Below are 12,738 nucleotides of genomic sequence, written 5' to 3' on the forward strand. Positions count from 1 at the left end.
GTGGAGCATATCACTCGGACAAGTGATATCTGATGTTTTCATCCAATAGAACTCTAACTGTAGTCTATGGGACAGTGCCGAGTAGCATGGTTTTTCATACCTATTCGACATAAGAAATCATTTGAAGCATGCTGTGATTGTCAGTATAAATTGGATTGCACATACGAGAGAGAGAACACGACAGAGAACCAGAGAGAACACGACAGAGAGAGAGAGAACACGAGAGAGAGAACAAGAGAAAACACGAGAGAGAGAGAACACGAGAGGGAGAACACGAGAGAGAGAACACGAGAGGGAGAACACGAGAGAGAGAACACGAGAGAGAGAACACGAGAGAGAGAACACGAGAGAGAGAACACGAGAGAGAGAACCAGAGAGAGAACCAGAGAGAGAACCAGAGAGAACACGAGAGAGAACCAGAGAGAACACGAGAGAGAGAACACGAGAGAGAGAGAACACGAGAGAACACGAGAGAGAACATGAGAGAGAACCAGAGAGAACACGAGAGAGAGAACACGAGAGAGAGAGAGAACCAGAGAGAACACGAGAGAGAGAGAGAACACGAGAGAACACGAGAGAGAGAACACGAGAGAGAGAACACGAGAGAGAGAACACGAGAGAGAACCAGAGAGAACACGAGAGAGAGAACACGAGAGAGAACCAGAGAGAACACGAGAGAGAGAACACGAGAGAGAACCAGCGAGAACACGAGAGAGAGAACACGAGAGAGAGAGAGAACACGAGAGAACACGAGAGAGAGAACACGAGAGAGAAGCAGAGAGAACACGAGAGAGAGAACACGAGAGAGAGAGAGAACACGAGAGAACACGAGAGAGAGAACACGAGAGAGAAGCAGAGAGAACACGAGAGAGAGAGAGAACACGAGAGAACACGAGAGAGAGAACACGAGAGAGAACCAGAGAGAACACGAGAGAGAGAGAGAACACGAGAGAGAGAGAGAACACGAGAGAGAGAGAGAACACGAGAGAGAGAGAACACGAGAGAGAGAGAACACGAGAGAGAGAACACGAGAGAGAGAGAGAACACGAGAGAGAGAGAGAGAGAACACGAGAGAGAGAGAGAACACGAGAGAGAGAGAGAACACGAGAGAGAGAGAGAACACGAGAGAGAGAACACGAGAGAGAGAGAACACGAGAGAGAGAGAACACGAGAGAGAGAGAACACGAGAGAGAGAGAACACGAGAGAGAGAGAGAGAACACGAGAGAGAGAGAACAAGAGAGAGAGAACAAGAGAGAGAGAACAAGAGAGAGAGAGAACAAGAGAGAGAGAGAGAACAAGAGAGAGCGAGAGAGAACACGAGAGAGAGAGAACCAGAGAGAACACGAGAGAGAGAGAGCACTAGAGAAAACGAGAGAGAACAAGAGAGAACGAGAGAGAGAACACGAGAGAGAGAACACGCGAGAGAACACGACAGAGAGAACCAGAGAGAACACGAGAGGAAACGAGAGAGAGAACACAAGAGAGAACCAGAGAGAACACAAGAGAGAACCAGAGAGAACACGAGAGAGAACCAGAGAGAACACGAGAGAGAACAAGAGAGAACCAGAGAGAACACGAGAGAGAGAACAAGAGAGAATACGAGAGAGAGAGAACCAGAGAGAATACGAGAGAGAGAGAACCAGAGAGAATACGAGAGAGAGAGAACCAGAGAGAACACGAGAGAGAAGAATCAGAGAGAACATGAGAGAGAGAGAGAACACGAGAGAGAGAGAGAGAACACGAGAGAGAGAACACGAGAGAGAACACGAGAGAGAGAGAACACGAGAGGAAACGAGAGAGAGAACACAAGAGGAAACGAGAGAGAGAACACAAGAGAGAGAACCAGAGAGAACACGAGAGAGAGAACAAGAGAGAACACGAGAGAGAGAACAAGAGAGAACACGAGAGAGAGAACAAGAGAGAACACGAGAGAGAGAGAACCAGAGAGAACACGAGAGAGAGAGAACCAGAGAGAACACGAGAGAGAGAACACGAGAGAGAGAGAACACGAGAAAGAGAGAACACGAGAGAGAGAGAGAGAGAGAGAGAGAACACGAGAGGAAACGAGAGAGAGAACACAAGAGGAAACGAGAGAGAGAACACAAGAGAGAGAACCAGAGAGAACACGAGAGAGAACAAGAGAGAACACGAGAGAGAGAGAACCAGAGAGAATAAGAGAGAGAGAGAACATTAGAGAGAGAACACGAGAGAGAACCAGAGAGAATACGACAGAGAACAAGAGAAAACACGAGAGAGAGAACACGAGAGAGAGAGAACACGAGAGAGAGAACCAGAGAGAACACGAGAGAGAAGAATCAGAGAGAACACGAGAGAGAGAGAACCAGAGAGAACACGAGAGAGAACCAGAGAGAACACGAGAGAGAGAGAACATGAGAGAACCAGAGAGAACACGAGAGAGAACCAGAGAGAACACGAGAGAGAGAGAACACGAGAGAGAGAGAACACAAGAGAGAGAGAGAAACGCGAGAGAGAGAACACGAGAGAGAGAACACGAGAGAGAGAACACGAGAGAGAACACGAGAGAGAGAACACAAGAGAGAGAACCAGAGAGAACACGAGAGAGAGAGAGAACCAGAGAGAACACGAGAGAGAGAGAACCAGAGAGAACATGAGAGAGAGAACACGAGAAAGAGAGAACCAGAGAGAATACGAGAGAGCACATGAGAGAGAGAACACGAGAGAACCAGAGAGAATACGACAGAGAACAAGAGAAAACACGAGAGAGAACACGAGAGACAGAACACGAGAGAGAGAACCAGAGAGAACACGAGAGAGAAGAATCAGAGAGAACACGAGAGAGAGAGAACCAGAGAGAACACGAGAGAGAGAGAACATGAGAGAACCAGAGAGAACACGAGAGAGAGAGACCACGAGAGAGAGAACACGAAAGAGAGAACAAGAGAACCAGAGAGAACACGAGAGAGAACACGAGAGAGAACACGAGAGAGAACACGAGAGAGAACACGAGAGAGAACACGAGAGAGTGAGAGCAAGAGAGAGTAAGAGACGAGACAGACGAGAGAAAACGATAAAGAGACAACGTAGAAGCAGAAAGTGGAGTTCCGTGCTTGTCGTTTTTTTCCATCTTTATGTTCTCTCCTCGGCAGTTCATATTCAAATGAATGTAGCTCCCGGGAATCGTGGCCTATTTAAGTGATTTTTTTTCCTGGACTAGTGGGTACCTAAGAGAGAAGAAAACATTTTATTTTAATTTCTGTGTGCAATAGAAATAACAGATTATCATTACTTTTGGATCGCCCCTCGTATACATCTCTTCAGAGCTCTTTGTACAGTTGACAACACTGATAAATATTAAACGGATACAGGAAATATTACTGCACAGTCTAAACTCTTATTACACATGATCCTTACGGAAACCAAAAATAGCCCTTTTTATTTTGTCTTGTGAGTGTAAGCTGTTTATATGATGCATCAAACGTAACATTTAGTCGTGCCTCTTTAATTAAGCAGTACTGCGAATAGATTCAATTAATTCGATGTGACACGGAAAGTGTAACATTTATCTAATTCAATAATCACTTAAGTAGGTTTTCCTCCAGTTCTGGAGATAGTTCAAAGACAGTAAATGAGTCCTGGAGTAGTTTGGAGCGAGTCACAAATGAAATCTGGCAAGAAGCTGGCTTGAAGTTTTTTGGGTTTTTTTTCATAAAGAAGACAAATGTTTTTCTGATTTATTTTCTCCTATATATTTGGTTTTATTTTAGCCATAGCACGGTATATTTTGTTTATTTAGTGTGGAGTAATATTTATTCATTGCGTGGACATACAGTTAGGTCCAGAAATATTTGGACAGTGACACAATTTTCGCGAGTTGGGCTCTGCATGCCACCACATTGGATTTGAAATGAAACCTCTACAACAGAATTCAAGTGCAGATTGTAACGTTTAATTTGAAGGTTTGAACAAAAATATCTGATAGAAATTGTAGGAATTGTACACATTTCTTTACAAACACTCCACATTTTAGGAGGTCAAAAGTAATTGGACAAATAAACCAAACCCAAACAAAATATTTTTATTTTCAATATCTTGTTGCGAATCCTTTGGAGGCAATCACTGCCTTAAGTCTGGAACCCATGGACATCACCAAACGCTGGGTTTCCTCCTCCTTAATGCTTTGCCAGGCCTTTACAGCCTCAGCCTTCAGGTCTTGCTTGTTTGTGGGTCTTTCCGTCTTAAGTCTGGATTTGAGCAAGTGAAATGCATGCTCAATTGGGTTAAGATCTGGTGATTGACTTGGCCATTGCAGAATGTTCCACTTTTTTGCACTCATGAACTCCTGGGTAGCTTTGGCTGTATGCTTGGGGTCATTGTCCATCTGTACTATGAAGCGCCGTCCGATCAACTTTGCGGCATTTGGCTGAATCTGGGCTGAAAGTATATCCCGGTACACTTCAGAATTCATCCGGCTACTCTTGTCTGCTGTTATGTCATCAATAAACACAAGTGACCCAGTGCCATTGAAAGCCATGCATGCCCATGCCATCACGTTGCCTCCACCATGTTTTACAGAGGATGTGATGTGCCTTGGATCATGTGCCGTTCACTTTCTTCTGCAAACTTTCTTCTTCCCATCATTCTGGTACAGGTTGATCTTTGTCTCATCTGTCCATAGAATACTTTTCCAGAACTGAGCTGGCTTCATGAGGTGTTTTTCAGCAAATTTAACTCTGGCCTGTCTATTTTTGGAATTGATGAATGGTTTGCATCTTGATGTGAACCCTTTGTATTTACTTTCATGGAGTCTTCTCTTTACTGTTGACTTAGAGACAGATACACCTACTTCACTGAGAGTGTTCTGGACTTCAGTTGATGTTGTGAACGGGTTCTTCTTCACCAAAGAAAGTATGCGGCGATCATCCACCACTGTTGTCATCCGTGGACGCCCAGGCCTTTTTGAGTTCCCAAGCTCACCAGTCAATTCCTTTTTTCTCAGAATGTACCAGACTGTTGATTTTGCTACTCCAAGCATGTCTGCTATCTCTCTGATGGATTTTTTTCAGCCTCAGGATGTTCTGCTTCACCTCAATTGAGAGTTCCTTAGACCGCATGTTGTCTGGTCACAGCAACAGCTTCCAAATGCAAAACCACACACCTGTAATCAACCCCAGACCTTTTAACTACTTCATTGATTACAGGTTAATGAGGGAGAGACCTTCAGAGTTTATTGCAGCCCTTAGAGTCCCTTGTCCAATTACTTTTGGTCCCTTAAAAAAGGAGGCTATGCATTACAGAGCTATGATTCCTAAACCCTTTCTCCGATTTGGATGTGAAAACTCTCATATTGCAGCTGGGAGTGTGCACTTTCAGCCCATATTATATATATAAAATTGTATTTCTGAACATGTTTTTGTAAACAGCTAAAATAACAAAACTTGTGTCACTGTCCAAATATTTCTGGACCTAACTGTAGGTCCATTTAAATGTATAAATCAAACCCCCCCGATTCATCATTTGTGGGGGGGGATTAAGTCACTTAACTTTTGTCTTGGAGTATAAGTTGCCGTTTTTTGGCGTCAAATTCATCAAAATGGTGCACGTGATTCGAGAATTTAGCATAAAGTCCACAAAAAAAAAAAATGACCTTCCCAATTTAAACTGCTTTAGACACTAAAAGTTGCAATTTGGTGCAAAAATAAAAACTAAAAATTTGCAAAAATGCCTAAATTTATGATGTTCTTGTAAATACACCTGGATAGGACAGTAAATTTATGCCAAATTTTGCAAATTTTTAAAAAGGCGCAATTCGCGAATCAGTGAAAACCATCTGGAATTCCTAGAATCTTCCCACAAAGCAGAAAACAAAAAATACAGGCAAGCACATATAAAACTGCAAAGAGGAGGCAAATAGAATAATGAATTAGGTGGAAACTAAGAAAGAAAAAAAAAAAAAGTGCAAAACACAAAAAGAGACAAAAAAAAAACAACAGACACAAAGGCAATGATGAATTGAGGTCTAAAGCGGGCTTTACACGCTACGACATCGCTAATGTGAACTCGTCGGGGTCACGGAATTTGTGACGCACATCCGGCCGCATTAGCGATGCAGTTGCGTGTGACACCAATGAGCGATTTTGCATCGTCACAAAAACGTGCAAAATCGCTCATCGGTGACATGGGGGTCCATTCTCAATTATCGTTATTGCAGCAGTAACTGAGTTGTTCCTCGTTCCTGCGGCAGCACACATCGCTCCGTGTGACACCGCAGGAATGAGGAAGCTCTCCTTACCTGCCTCCCTGCCACAATGCGGAAGGAAGGAGGTGGGCGGGATGTTACATCCCGCTCATCTCCGCCCCTCCGCTTCTATTGGGCGGCGATTCAGTGACGCTGCTGACACGCTGAACGAACCGCCCCCTTAGAAAGGAGGCGGATCGCCGGTCACAGCGACGTCGCAGGGAAGGTATGTGTGACCGGTCTGGGCGATGTTGTGCGACACGGGCAGCGATTTGCCCGTGTCGCACAACCGATGGGGCGGGAATGCACGCTAGCGATATCGGTACCGATATCGCAGCGTGTAAAGCGGCCTTTAGCTTCTATTACTTTTATGGGCTATACTTCCAAGCAATTTTTTTTTTTTTTTTTTAAACTAGGGCAGACACGAGACTATAAACGTATGAGTTTTCAGAAATGTTTCGTTGCAGCATGTCACTACAACTTTGTAACAAACTAATGACTCCAAAGTTGGACATTCAGATTAAAATAGAATGTGTTATAAATTTTAGTTTTATTAACAGCAAAGCAAGGATTTTATTTTTTTTTTTTTTTACAAAGAAATGACTATGCTGTTTTGTCTCAGTCTACACAGCAAAGCTGGAAATCTGCGGAAAAGAATAACTATCACTATGATGTGTGCTTTAGTGTCCAATAGGAACGATTCTTTATCTCCATAAGGCCAAGTGTAGCCTATCTGCACACTTCTACAGTATAAGGGTATGGTTCAACTTGTGTATGACTCGTGCGAGTCTCACATCGGTATCACCCGGCATGGCCGCACACTCTCCAGACAAGAGCGGGTCGGCTGCATGTATTTCCATGCAGCTGAGAGGCTCCTGTCCGAAGAGTGTGCGGCCGTGGCGGATGATATCGATGCGAGACTCGCACGAGTCAGTCACTCACAAGTGGAACTTTGTCCTATGTAGGAGCTTTTCCCGATCTATACAGCAACACCACCATAGACGACCATTCACCAAAGGCCAAAAGTAGGTTCTTTCAGCCTCTGTCAAGCCAGTATGGAACTATCATTCCTATTCACTTTAAAGGATCCAACACAACGAATAAGGATGCAATTTTTTCTTTGAATTTTGGATTTTTTTTCTCTCATGTCTCGCCGACTACTTATTTCGTTAAAATCCTTTCCACCAGTTCCCAAGACCAAAAGACAAGATGTTGTCGCTCAGGAACATCAGTGTTCCCACCTAATGTACATCCCACGTAGCAAAACACGTTTGCTGAAAGGAAGACTAAAGAGAAGAGGTGAGACGCAAAGTGAGTAGAGCTGGAATTTTAGAAGAAAAAACAAGACGAAAGCCAGAAAATATGAACTTTGCATTTTTATTGCAATAAACATCAATATAAAATAGCTTGCAAGAAAATGACAAGTTTAACCCCCAAGCATTACAAAATCATAAATTTACATCCAATGCTTTTAGCTTTTAATATAAAAACAAGCAATTTTTGAAAACGGAGATGTTCATAAGCCTTTAGAAACTAAGATCATTGGTCATTTCTTTTTTATTTAGGGCATGTTCACACAGTAACACCCATGCAAATTTCTTGCAATGTAATTGATGGGATTAATACATGACATCTATGGTCACATGCTGGGGAAGGAACTGGGTTTCCAACACTTAATTTTTTTTTATATGTGAGGGAAAGTAAGAAAAGTGAAGACCTCCTTCTACTGGTTATCTGAGTAATCCACAAACAGTCGGTTGTGCAGTTACACAAGTCAAGATGCAAGAATTCGGATATTAAGGGGTCATGGTAATGAATGTCAGAATGTATCCCAATACATTGGTAGTCTCAAGTCACATATTTTAATTTAGTATCTAAATTGTGTTTAGGAGGCTTTAAAGGGTTATGGTCTTCATATAAAGCACGGTATACCCCTATCTTTAGGACACTGAGGGTCTGACTATTTGGATCGCAACTAGTGATGAGTGAGCACTACCATGTTCAGGTGCTCGGTACTTGTAACTAGTGATAAGCGAGCACTACCATGCTCGGTACTCATAACTAGTGATAAGCGAGCACTACCATGCTCGGTACTCATAACTAGTGATGAGTGAGCACTACCATGCTCGGGTGCCCGGTACTCGTAACTAGTGATGAGCGAGCACTGCCATGCTCGGGTGCCCGGTACTCGTAACTAGTGATGAGTGAGCACTGCCATGCTCGGGTGCCCGGTACTCGTAACTAGTGATGAGCGAGCACTACCATGCTCGGGTGCCCGGTACTCGTAACTAGTGATGAGCGAGCACTACCATGCTTGGGTGCTCGGCACTTTTAACGAGCAGTTGGATGCTTAGATGGGAGCAACGAGTAGATGAGCATAATGGAAGGCAATGGGGAACCCTAGAATTTTGCATGAAGATTTCCCGGAAAAATGCTTTAGTTTCCCATTGACTTCCATTATACTCGTTACTCGTCTCACTAATCCGAGCATTAACTGCTGGTTACGAGTGCCGAATACCCAAGTACGGTAGTGCTCGCTTATAACTAATTGCAACCCATCCTGAAAATGATGCACTGTTCCACCTGATTCAGGTTTCCCCACCCTGTAACCCTCAGGGACACCGGCTGTTCTAGGATACTATAGCTGGTACCCCAGTCACCCGATATTATGATCAACACAACAGCAATCTAGTGAAAGGAACGCAACGCTGTAGCCACTCTTTTTAGAATTGGAATGGTGGGAGTGTTGGGCCTCTGGCTGATGGATCCCCTAGGTCAGAAAGTGATGGCTTATCCTAGAATTATGTGCAGGGGGGGGGCAACTTGTGTCCGAAGCCTCCTGTTATTAAAGCAGGGGTGAGTGGCATATTTTGGACTTTTACAAAAAGCTGAAATATCACGGAGTGTATGGGAAACACAACAGAGAACGTTTAGAGAATATGGGGGTTACGGCTGTTTTATTCATAAGGAACCGATTGGACCTAATGGTCTGAAAATGCTTCTATAAAAAGTGTTTCAAAGACCATCAGCATCCGGCACCATCTTTACAAAGAAAGGGTCCTGTGTAATAGCATCTTCCCACTCACATTTTGAGATATTGTCCAGACTCTTGTGGACTTTGAGGATCATCACCTCCAAAAAAAAACCCCCATACCTTAGTGATCTCACCTTGGTTGTTTAATGGGAAGTTCATCTATTAGAGCTTTATCTGCTAGTTGCATCCATATCCCCTCCAAAAACAAAGATTTGTTAATTTCCCAGGCAAAACCCACCTATGTTGTCGGAGTGAAACTGCTTCTTGGTAAAAGGAAACTCTACTCTGTAGGTCAGATACAACAGCAGGTTGGTTGGAAGGTGACTCAGGTGCCAAATGCACATTGTGGGCCTCGTGTGTGGCTCATGCCCACCCAACCATATAACAAAGATTTGTTGAGACCGCCTCAAATTCATGACGTAATCCTAGAATGATGCATCATTATCCATTCTGACCCAATTCTCCAGTGATGGACACATGGAAGAGACTGGTATATCTATTGTATGGAGTGTAATGCAGGACCGTGAAAGGTAAAGTGTATAATATTATAAGGGCTCTGACTGGCACATTTGTATGAGGGCAGAATTCTTTGTGACTGGAACTAAGTGGCACCTGTGGTTTCTCCAAAAAATGGGAAAGTGTCTTAAGTCTCTTTTTTTTGCCCATAAACAAAAATTTACATTTATGCTTGAACAAGAAAAATAAATTAAAAAAAATACAACATTTATTCAAATATAATCACGTCACATTGTGGATCATCAAAACTCTCCAAGCTTAATGCCATCATGAATTTCTTGAGATCTTTCCTTTTTCGATGTACAACAATCTACCAGTATTCATGAACAAAAATCAAAAAGTAACAAATCGGAGACCATTGCACTCTGTACGGCTAAGATATGATGACCAATACTAAGATAGTGACTGTGCTAAGATAAGAAAAGAGTGCCAAGACATGTGGAACAATGAATATGGGAATATAGACATGCATTACTGCTATGAAAAACATGTAAAAATTAAGATACTTAGCACACAAAAATGGCCAGTTTTATGTGAGACCAACAGTCAACGGCAAGGAGACCTCTTTTTGTTGGGTTCCTATCAAACTAATGCCCCTCTGAGAGACAAAAAAGCAACTATTTCACTAATGATATATAGCCTTGAATAAATTATAAACAATATGAACTCTGCTGAACTGTAACTAGGGCTTATTTTTATAGTAGGGCTTATATTTGAAGCTAAGGACCCCGTTTCACGTAGCGACGTTCCAGCGATCCAGACAACGATACGACCTGGTCAGGATTGCTGGTACGTCGCTACATGGTTGCTAGTGAGCGGTCAAACAGGCAGCTCTAAGTAACGACGCAGCCGCGATACGGCGATTGTTGGGATCCTGTCACACAGCAGCTATTCTGACGGGCGTTGAAAGTACAAAGCAAAAACACAGCGATGCATGCTGCCTAGCGGGACACCAACGACCAAAAATTAACCAGGACGTTCAGGTACGATCGGCGATATCGCAGCAGGGGGGGGGGGTGGTCGCTGCTGTGTGTCACACATAGTGAGGTTGCTGTTGCGTCACAAAACCTGTGACATTTCAGCGATCTCGTTAATGACATCCGCTATGCGTCACGGGGGCTTTAGTCCCAAAATCTGGAAAAATTTGGATGCTAGGCCTTATTTTCAGGGAAACCACAATCAGGAATAATTGAAAGGTGGCGACACCATGTAGGTTGTATATGATCAAAGCGTAGGGACTAAGCAATGAGCGAACGTGCTTGCCACTGCTCCTTACTCGATCGAGTATCGGAGTTTAAAAATGCTTGTTTCCCATGGACTTCCATCATACTCCGTACGCTATCTGCACAGAGAACCCCAACGAACAATCGCGTAACGGCACACTCATCACTAGTAGCAACATCTACACTGATTGACGTATGAACTGATGATTGACGTATAAAACAAATTGGGGAAGTCACTATCTGGGTGTGAGCACAAGATAAACTAGACTTGGTGGTGGTTTGGAGGCTTGGGTCAACCAGTGTTGAGACATATATGCGAGACGTTTGCTGTAGCATATGATTCTATATGGATTTATGTTCAGGTGCGGACATATCATTGGTGCAGCCGCCTGGGTAAGAGGTGGGGGGGGGGGCATTTCTACTTCCAAAATTGGTGGAATTGTGCATTTTAAAGAGTTATTAGACTGCAAAGGGCCCATATAGTGGTTTTGCACAGGGGACCTTTTCTACGTCCGCCAGTGCCCAGAATGGCAGGTACGCCACCACCCCAATCTATTACAACCTTAGGCTTGATTTTATTGTATAAATGACAATTTTTCTATATTTAGTACGGTATTACTCAGAGTTCAATGTTATTTTGGTCAATTTAAAAAAACAAAACACACATACTATGGCACGAATGGTTTATACATACAGCTCAGTAGAAAAAAATAATAATTCAGATCTAGTTATCAAATGTGACCAAGGTAAATAGTTTATATCCTGACCCCCATGCAAATTGATCAGGCCAGAGAATAATCTGTTAGTGGACAGACTACATGCTTGGTGATAACGTCTGTATAACATTGCTGCGCGACTCCAGATATGGAAAGAAATGGAATCAAAACTCGGATTACATACTTGGTTTTAATAAGAGTCATTCATGGAGGAGAACAGAGTTGCAAATGCTTTTTGTATAAAAGACATAGACATACATACAACACACGACTACATGCAAACATACAGTCACCAACAGGTCTCCGATTATTGTAAATTATTTACAATTTCAGACCAACCTTCTCTTGTGGTTATTTCCAGCAGACAGAAGCATGATTGACAGAACAGTTAAAAAAATAAAAAAAAAAATACTAATGTATGATTTTGTTTTGACGTGTTGTGAGTTTACACCAGAAAGTCTTAATGGGGTTGTCCAGTTAAAAAAAAAAATAATAACTGTTTAAAGTAGTAAATCATACTATTAATGTTTCTATTATTTCCTTTCAATTATATAGTGACACTAATTTCCACAGCATTTTTGATACATCATTATCACTGTCCCCATTGGAGCTCACAATCTATATTCTCCATCAGTAACTTTGGTGTGTGGGAGGAAACCAGAGTATCTGGAGGAAACGCATGCAACATGAGGAGAACATGCAAACTCCTTGCAGATGTTACCTTTTGGAGAGATTTGAACCCAGAACCCCAGGACTGCAAAGCAACAGGGCCAACCACAGAGGCGGCGCACAGGGCCATCCACAGAGGCGGCGCACAGGGCCATCCACAGAGGCGGCCCACAGGGCCATCCACAGAGGCGGCCCACAGGGCCATCCACAGAGGCGGCCCACAGGGCCATCCACAGAGGCGGCCCACAGGGCCATCCACAGAGGCGGCCCACAGGGCCATCCACAGAGGCGGCGCACAGGGCCAACCACAGAGGCGGCCCACAGGGCCATCCACAGAGGCGGCCCACAGGGCCATCCACAGA

The sequence above is a fragment of the Anomaloglossus baeobatrachus genome, chromosome 9 (assembly GCF_048569485.1).
Source record: "Anomaloglossus baeobatrachus isolate aAnoBae1 chromosome 9, aAnoBae1.hap1, whole genome shotgun sequence".
Lineage (NCBI taxonomy): Eukaryota > Metazoa > Chordata > Amphibia > Anura > Aromobatidae > Anomaloglossus > Anomaloglossus baeobatrachus.